Source organism: Nannospalax galili, unplaced genomic scaffold, assembly GCF_000622305.1.
Source record: "Nannospalax galili isolate Female #2095 unplaced genomic scaffold, S.galili_v1.0 scaffold120, whole genome shotgun sequence".
In the NCBI taxonomy this organism is placed as follows: Eukaryota; Metazoa; Chordata; class Mammalia; order Rodentia; family Spalacidae; genus Nannospalax; species Nannospalax galili.
In genome coordinates this window covers 751997-761603 of record NW_008350324.1, presented here as the reverse complement: position 1 = coordinate 761603, position 9607 = coordinate 751997, and the positions used below count along the sequence as shown (strand labels likewise).

Genomic DNA, 9607 nt, shown 5'->3' with positions numbered 1-9607 from the left:
CTCATTTAATTTTATGTCTCATAGGTTTTATACCGAGTACAATAAAGTTTAACTAACTAATAATTCAACCATAAACCTAAAAATTTACAGCCAATTTTGAAAAAGATGCATCTTAGCTCAGAAAATTGTTATTGACTATGTCAATGCTGTTGTAATGAAATGCTTCTTCTAAGTATGTGGTTATTAAATAAATAATTAACTGGAAAAAAAAAGCTGGGCGTGGTGGCACACACCTTTAATCCCAGCACTCAGGACGCAGAGGCAGGCGGATCTCTGTGAGTTCTAAGCCAGCCTGGTCTACATAGTGAGTTCCAGGACAGCTGGGCCTACTGGGAGACCCTGCCTCAAAAAGACCAAAAAGAAAAAAGCAAAGTAAAAAGAGGGATGCAGTGCAGTGGTAGAGGGCCTGCCTAGCATGTGCGAGGCTCTGGGTTTAACCCTCAGTATCACCAAAAATTTTTAAAAATTACAAGTAATAAATAAATACATAAATAAAATTCTCAGTGCCGGGTGGGTGTGGCAGCCTGCCTGTAATTCCAGCCTCAGAAGTTGGAGATGGGATCCCTGGAGCAAACTAGCTAGCAAGGAGCCTATGGGTGATCCCTAAGTTTGACTGAGAAACTGTCTCATCTATGACCATACCACCCTGAACGCACCCAATCTTGTCTGATCTTGGAAGCTAAGCAGGGTCAGGCCTGGTTAGTACTTGGATGGGAGACGAGACTCTGCTTCAAAGAGTAAGGTGAAAGTCACATGGGGGCTAACGACTCTCAGTGACTCCAGTTCCAGGGGATCCAACACCCTCTTCTGGCCTCTGTGGGCATTGCACACATAGCTGCACTTACATGCAGGCAAATACTCATACACATAAAAGAGAAAAAAATAGGGCAGAAAAATGCTCCAGGAATATTCCAGACATCAACCTCTAGCCTCCACATGCATGCTCACACACATCACACACACACACACACACACACACACACACACACACGGAGAAAGAATTAAAAAGTTCTGGGGCAAATAGATTGTATTTTAGAGAAAAGCTGCAGACTGAGGGCTGAGGACAGACGACACGGGATAAGTCATATCTTTGCACTCTGACCTGCACTTGCCTTCCAGACCTAGCTCCCCCCTGTTTGCCAAATGGTCTTGGTGACTGGCGACGCTGAATTCCCGGTGTGAAAATCACTCCTGAATAGACCAAGCAGGACTTGCTATTTAGGGAGATTTTTGGCACAGCTAAGAGCCCCTTTGTGCTACAAATAGGCGCCGTCATTAAAAATAGTTGAGCTGGCACGTGTTTTTGTGTGTAGGGGGCAGTATGAAGTCATTTCTTGAAGTGGGGCACCCCTGTCCTTGGCATGGTGGCGAATGTGGGGAGCCCTGACTGTGAGTGTGCTCCTAGGGTCTGGGACCTCCTTCTCCTCTCCCAGGAGGGTCTTGCTCTCTCTGGGGCACAGAGCTCGTCAGTTGCAGTGTCTGGCATTACTCATCACTCTTTCTCTCACATCAGCCTTTGGCTCCTGGTAGCAAAAATAAAGTTTCTGCAGGTGGCAGGAAAAGATTGAGTGGAAGTCACTGGCCAGCAGGGGGTGCTGCAGGGTCTCTAATTCCAGCACCTCCTGCTCTCTGGGTGAAGACTTTGAAAGGCTGATAAATCAATTCCCGCTTTCTTCCCTAGGGATCACAACTGATACCAAACAGAAAGGTGGGAGGACCTGAACTTGCTGAGCTGGCTCAGGAGCCCAGCTGCTTCCCCCAAGTCCTCCTGATGGAGGCAGATGGTCAGGCAGATAAGGGGCAGGGAATGGGGATGCGGTGGGTCAGCTAGCAGATCAGCCCAGTTCTGTTCCATCTGGGATTTTGTGATGACAGCTGAGCATGGTAGGGTGACCCCCAGGCAACTGGGTGGATGGTTCTCAGCCTTTTGCTGAAGTGATGAGTCTCCCTCGCTAGCCTGGGTGCCAACAACTGGCACCCCCAATTCTGCTGCCCCCTTTTAAGTTCTTTAAACTTTTGGGAAGGGACCTTCTTTCTTTTTCTTTTCTTTTTTTTGTGAGACAAAGGGTCTCACATTGTAGCTTAGGCTAGCCTGGAACTCACTATATAGCCTAGACCTGCCTTGAACTCATGGCAATTCTCCTGCCTCTGCCTCCCAAGGACTGGGATTATAGGTGTGAGCCACAATACTTTTTTTTTTCCAAAAAACTTTAGATTTGCTTATTTCTATTTTATGTGTTTGTGTGTTTTGCCTGCATGTATGTAAGTGCACCATGTGCATGGAATGCCCATAGAGGCCAGAAGAGGGTGTTGGATTTCCTGGAACTGGCGTTCTAGACTGTGTTAGCCACCATGTGGGGGCTGGGAATCGAACCTGGGTCCTCTCTCTGCAGGAGCACTCAGTGCTCTTAACCACTGAGCCGTCTCTCCATCCCCTCCTTAAAAAAAAAAAACAAAAAACCAAAACCTTAAGACACATACAGTCCATTGAGAAGTTCTGTGAGAAGAGGGTAATTTTGGGAAGCAGGGTCCATTCAGGCCTGTGTCCCACCATCCTTAGAATGTGCCCTGTGTGAGATGCAGGTGCAGGAACAATCTGCTAACATCCAGAGTTAAATGGGAAAAAAACCCCAAATAGCTAATGGTGCTATTCTTCCAGAAGAGCCATTGGGCCAGCAGCCTGTTAACAAGGTGATCAACCCATGCTCATAGAGTGGAGTGGCCAGGGGAGAGACTGAGAGGAGAGCAGAGTGCCTTATTCTCACTGAGAAGTCACTGAAGGATCCCAGAGAAGGGTAGGGAAGTGAGTGTGTGGGGGTGGGGATCGGGGGCCCAATGGGCTAAGGAGGTCTGTCTAGTGATTTGATAGTTGAACATAATATAAAAGAGTGTGCATGCAAAGATCCAGTGGCACAGTGTTCTAGAAAAGAGGGGCAGCATGTACAAAGGGCCTGTGGCAGAAGAGGGGGCAACATGTTAAGAAATGGAAAGGCTGCTCTTCTTTCTTCCCTCCTTAAAAAAATTCTTTATTATTAATTTAAATTGTGTGTATCTGTGTGTGGGATTGTGCATGTGAGTGCAGTGCTGGAGTTACAGGCTGCTGTGGATCACTTGACATATAGATGCTGGGGATTGAACTCAGGTCCTCTGGAAGAGTAGTACACGCTCTTAACTGCTGAGCCATTTCTCTAACTCCCCCGCCCCCACACTTGGTTTTTTGAGGCAGAGTCTTGCTATATAGTCCAGGCTGGCTTCAAACTCACTATACAGCCCAGACTGGCCTTGAACTATATACCCTAGGCTGGTCTGGATCTCACAATCCTCTTGCCTCAGATGGAGTGCTAGTGGGTTGAGTTTCATGACTTGTCACGGAAAAGATTCCAAAGGATTCCCTCTTCCCAGTGGGAAGGCACTTCAGATTCCAAAACTCAGAGGAGATCTGTTTGCATTTATGTTTTAAAAGATTTCTTGGGCTGCTGTTTGCAAAATAGATCATTAAGAAAAAGATTCAGAAATAAGGAGGTGAGCTAGGCAGCTCTTCTAGTCACTCTGACCAAAGAGAGACCTTGATTAAGGGGGCGGTCTGAGATGTGGTTGAATGATAAAGTCAAAGACATGGACTGAGGCGCTGAGCACAGAGTGTAGGGAGCAAGGGGTCAAGGGTGACCTTGGAGGTTTGGCTAGAGCCAAGTGTGAATGTTCTCACATGAGATGGGGAGGGCTGGAGAGAAGGAATTTTAGTCCCAGATATGAGAATTAGAAGTTCTCTGCCAGGTGTGGTGGTGCCCACCTGTAATTCCAGAACCCAGGAAGCCAAGGTGAACAGGTATAGGCCAGTCTGGGCTACATAGTGGGATCTTGTCTCAAAGAATCAAAGGTTCTTGGGTCTGGGGAGATGGCTCTGTAGGTAAAGTGTCATATGAGCATGAGGGCCTGAGTTTGGATTCCCAGACTCAAGTGAAAAGCCATATATGGTGGCATGTGTCTGTAATCCTGGTACTGGAGAGGGATACAGAGACAGGAGGATAGCTGGAGCTCACCAACCAGCCAACCTAATTCAGCTGGTGAGCTCCAGATTCAATGAGAGATCCTATCTCAAAAAATCAGGCTGACATCGGATATTTGCCAAGAAGATACACAGGAGGAAAGTCAGCATCTTCAACAAACGGTGCTGGCAAAACTGGATCTTCACATGTAGAAGAATGAAACTAGATCCTTATCTATCACCCTGAACAGAAGTCAACTCCAAATGGATCAAAGACCTCAACGTGAAACCTGAAACTCTGAAACTGTTAGAAGAAAACATAGGCAGTATCTACAAGATAGAGATGCAGGAAAGGACTTTCTAAATCAGACATCAGTTGACTAGGAATTAAGATCAACAATTGACAAGTGGGACCTCATGAAGCTAAAAAGTTTCTGTAGAGGAAAGGAAACAGCCAATCAAGTGAAGAGGAAGCGCACAGCTGACAAAGGATCACCATCCAGAACATTCAAAGAACTCAAAAAGCAGAGAGGCAAGAAAACAAATGACCCTATTAAACACGGACCACAGGCTCCAGGCAAGCAGCACACACCTTTCATCCCAGGACTTGAGAGGCAGAGTCAGGCATCCCTCTGTGAGACAGAGGTCAGCCTGGTTGACATAGTTAGTTCCAGGCCAGCTGGGGTTACAGAGGGACCCTGTTTCAAAAATACCATAAATTAAAATGAAATAAATGGCTTATGGACCTGAACAGAGATCTCTCAAAAGAAGAAATGACAATGGGTAAGTTAGTAATTACAGAAATGCAAATCAAAACTACTTTAAGATTTCATCTTACCCCAGGCAGAAGGACTAAAGATCAAGAGAACAAATGACACCAAATGCTGGTGAGGATGTGGGGAGAAGGGAACCCTTATTCACTGCAAACTGGTGCAACCAGTGTGGAAAGCAGTGTGGAGAACTCTTACAAAACTAAAAATAAACCTACCATATGACCCGGTTATACCACTCCTTGGCATATACCTAAAGGACTCATCCTAATGCAGATAATTGTGCAGCCATGCTTGTTGCTGCTCTTTTCATAATAGCTAAGAGATGGAGACAACCCAAATGTCCCTCAGCTGATGAATGGACAATGAAAATGTGGTACATTGACACAATGGAGTTCTACTCAGTAGTAAAGAAAAATGAAATCATGAAATTTGCAGGTAAACAGATGGAACTGGAAACTGTGAGGCTAAGAGAAGTGACACAGACCCAAGCAATGTGTGTTCTCTCTCATTTGTGGGTTTGAGCTCCAAATTCTTAGGTGTGAGTAGATACTCTGACGTAACCACAGAAGTCAGGAAAATGGAAAGGAACCATGGGGGTGAAGAGGGAGAAGAAGTTTGAGAGAGGGGGATATAGGAGACAGGGGTTTCAAGAGGGAAAATGGGGAATGGGAGATACGTTAATGATGGAGGAGGGAGGGTTATACGGGGAGGGAGGGAGGTGAGATAACTAATGTTTAGGTGGTGTGAAAAACCAGAGGAAAATGTATTAATTTTACAAAATTAATTAAAATTAAATTAATTAAAATTAATTTTCAAAAGCCTATTGAAAAATACATATAAAAATATGTGAGCGAATGTGTATGAAGACTATGTAACAAGAAACAGTGTCAGACGAGAAACTTCCCTTCGAGTTGTTGGTCAGGGTAGTCCAAGAGACTCCTAAAATAACTCAGGCTATTGCCATAGTTCTTGATTGCTTTCCAGAACTTGAAGGTAAGACCCTGTTACTGAAGACAGGACATACTTCAGATACAGGACTTGGAGCGATCTAGCTAGAACTGACCTGGAAGCTCCTCCCTGAAGACAAGCTCTCATAATATCAGAGGATACGAACCGTTAAGGGAGAAAATCAATCAATGGTCCAACCCAGCTGTAAAACCTAACACCCACAACAATCACCAGTGCACCAAACTATTGCTATTGGTGCAGTAGTGGAAGTTTTATCTTGGGGATAATCAAGAGCTGCCTAATTGAACTTAAGGCCCTCTCAGTGAGAGAGAACTCATGTGCGGTACTGTAAACATAGTCAAATACACATTGTTGGAGAGGCCATAGAACCTAGAGAAAATCCTATCCCTAGACAAATGTAATATTGTCAAATATTCCTGGATATCCTAGACAAATGAATATTTGTCACATCCCTAGACAAATGTAATTTCTTACTGCATGCTAAATATTTATCCTTATATTTACAGAGAAGTATACCTCTCACCACTCACCAAAGAAGCCTTTTTTTTTTTTTTGCAACAGATGGAGACCATTACAGAGTTCCACAAGTGGTCAAACACAGAGAATAAGAGTTTGTGAGGTGCCCAATCCTACGTGACACACCTACACTGCAACCTCGACACCCAAGGCTCATGGAACATGGTGGAACAGGGAGCAGAAAGAATATTAATGCATCTCTCAACTCTCACCAGCAAAGCTTCCTCATGTAACAGAGGGTGGTTAACACAGAAAGCCACAGCTGGCCAAAATGTAGAGCATAAGAGACTGCAGAGTGTGTGTCCCTGGATAGGACTCCTGTAGTAAACCTCTGCCACCCAGGGCTTGGGGGGGGCGGGGCATTGTGGAAGAGGAAGTAAAAGCCAGGGGTGGTGGATGACCACAAGGAAACAGTTTTCCAGGCAGCTGGGAATTTGCTCATATGAACTTACAGCAATGGTGACAGCATGCACAAGACCCATGCAAACTCGAACCAGACAAAAACCCAGCATAGAAGTGGGGAAATGGGCAGGAGGCCCCAACCTTAGCTGAGGAACCATTGGCAGCTGATCACTTCTGGGTGAGGGAGAGTTGGTCTTCTTTAAGGGAGTGACGCTAGATAGGCTGACTAGGCTCCAGTAGATGAACTCGCATTGAGGAACATTTCAACACAAACTTGCTTCAATAGGCCTTAGCATATATGACAGAATGCATGTGAGGCGGGGAGTGCAGATAGGGGGCAGGTCTAAATACAATCAATATGTATTATATGAAATGTACAAAAATTCAATCAGAAAATTAAAAAAAACTAGGTTGAGAATGACTGAGGAAGACACATGACGTTGACCTCTGGCCTCTACACACATGTGCACATATGCACATGGATACACACAAACACATGGAATACACATGCATCCACAAAAATGAAAGGCTATCTCCCATGGGGACCCTCCATTTCCACTGAACATTCCCAACGTCCAGGCCCTTTTGTGCCTTCAAGCTTTCTCTTCCCATCTCTAAAGTCCATTCTTCTCATGGATCCATCTCCAGCTTTTCATTTTCTCTCTGCCCCTGACTTCCGGGACTCTTTCTTTTCACCTCTTTCAAGAACACTACTCTCTCTTACACATGCTTCCTAGTTGCCCTGCTGTGCTACAAAATTCACTTCCAGGCAGAATGGTGACTGGGTCACTTTGCACAGGTCACCACCCTCCAAGGGCCGCTTACTTCCTCCTAGGAACTCTGCCAGCAGCTGAGGATCTGTAGTGGGCAAGGTTCCTGATGTTTATGACGTCCGGGGCCAGAGGGCCCCACTTTGGCCCTAGCCTGGGGAAAATGGGCGAGTTATACATTTCCACTTAAATATTGTCTTTCTAAAAATATAATCACAGGGCTGGAGAGATGGCTCAGTGGTTAACAGCACTGGTTGCTCTTGCAGAAGACCTGGGTTCGTATCCCAACACCCACATGGTGGCTAACAACCATCCATAACTTTAGTTCCAGGGGTCCAACACCCTTTTCTGTCCTTTAAAGGCATTGAGTGTACATGGTGCACTTACATACATGCAGGCACAACATTCATACGTATTTAAAAAATTAAAAAAATGAAAACCTTATAAAGTTGGAAGTGGTATTGTCTTAAAGAGATAAACCCGTAGGTAACATCCAGTCCTTTCTTTGTTAATTCACAACGGATTTAAATTTGATTCCAGTCTCTAACCTTGCTTAGAATATTCCTTTGTTAACCATCTTCAAACCCTCAACTTTTTATAAGTTTCTTTGCTGCTGTGTATATGCTTTAGGGAATTTTTAATCACACACTGATCTCATAGTTTTTGTTGAAGAAAACCACAGTGGCTTCTTAGCATCTTAGTCCCCCTTTTCTAGTGCTGTTTACATCACGCCTTTCCATGGGATAGAAGTGGTCCCTCTCATAGTCATGTCATGTACCAAACGTCCTATTTAACTAATTATTCAATTATATTAATTGTCTGATGCATGTCATTAATGTTTGAGGATCTATGTGAGAGAGCACAAGACCCCTGGGGCTCTGCCCTGTTGACCTGTTTAATGTAGGTCTGGAAGCGCATACAGGAAGTAGGCATGCTAACTTTGCGGGTGACATGAAGAAACTGGGAGGAATGAGGGCTAGGAGCTGATCCCATGCTAGGCTAACGGCTTCATGTACTTCATTTTTAATAATTACAGCAACCCCGTAATGTGACAGAGGCCATCTGTGTAGGCATTTGGCGCAGTGGCGACTTTGGAGTCAGATAACCAGGTCAGTCTGACCTTGAAAAAGTCCCTTTTTCTCACTGTCATTTCTCATGTCTAACATGTGAGTGATAACAGCCTCTAATTGCTATGCTGGTGTGAATGAGAAATGGTGTGCAGAGGGCTAGGGATGGTATTTGGACAGAGCCAATCAAATAAAAACAAACAAGCTTCCTAGTTATGGTTCCTTTGCTATGTTGGAGAAGAGAGGCACTCGGAGTGCCTGGGTTACTTTTTCAAGGCCACACCGACCCAGCTTGCATGTGGAAGAGCTAGGGTTGATGCCCAGGGTGGCAAAGAATCAAAGATTTAAAAAGTTTGCCTGGTTTATAACTTCAAAGTGAAAAAAAATTCACTTCAACAGGGATCAATGCAAAGATATTCAATAGTGCTTAAAAATACTTATACTGGGGTGGTCAGTCATGGTGTGGTCATTTTGAGAAGTGAGACATCTGGGCTCAGTGAGGACGCACGCTTAATAGGGGAGTGTCTGGGAGGATACTGTCTGCAGAATCCGGTCATTACTGTGACCTATTCAGACTGGTGATGGCAGAAACTGTCCCAGCATGCTCAGTGGTGAGCACATGATTTCTGCTGTTGGTAACCAGTTCTGAGAGTGACATTTTCACGGAGACAGGGCATCCTGGGACTAAAGCTCAGAGCTTAGGAAACCAAATCTTAGGAAGAATGGCTTAGAGGCATCAAGACCCAAAGGACATTGGTTAGTGCCTTTGGTCATTATGGTCATTAGGAAGAAATAAATTTGTTTTGGGTGCCACTGAGCAGAGTAACTGGGTAAAGAACAGAACCTCAAACTACAAAGACGGGTATGTTTTATTAGACAATAAGATATGTGACCATATTAGATTCTTAAGCTATTTGGCTATATTGGGTATTAAGAGCATTTCTAAGGCTAGGGAAATGGGTCAGTGGGTAAAAGTGTTTACTTGCCAAACCCTGAGTTCAGATCCCCAGAAGCCATAGAAAAAGCCAGACCCAGTAGTATCTGGAAATCCCATTGCTCCATGGGACATGGGAGGCAGAGATGGGAATCCAGAAGCTTGCAGGCCAGCTAGTTTACATAGCAGTG

General features: G+C 44.7%; 1 protein-coding gene across 2 annotated transcripts in view; it reads right to left on the bottom strand.

The window, feature by feature from the left end:
• Positions 1-9607, bottom strand: part of Nos1 (nitric oxide synthase 1) — a 129728-nt gene that overhangs the window by 23663 nt on the left and 96458 nt on the right. The gene's annotated exons all lie outside the window — the stretch shown is intronic.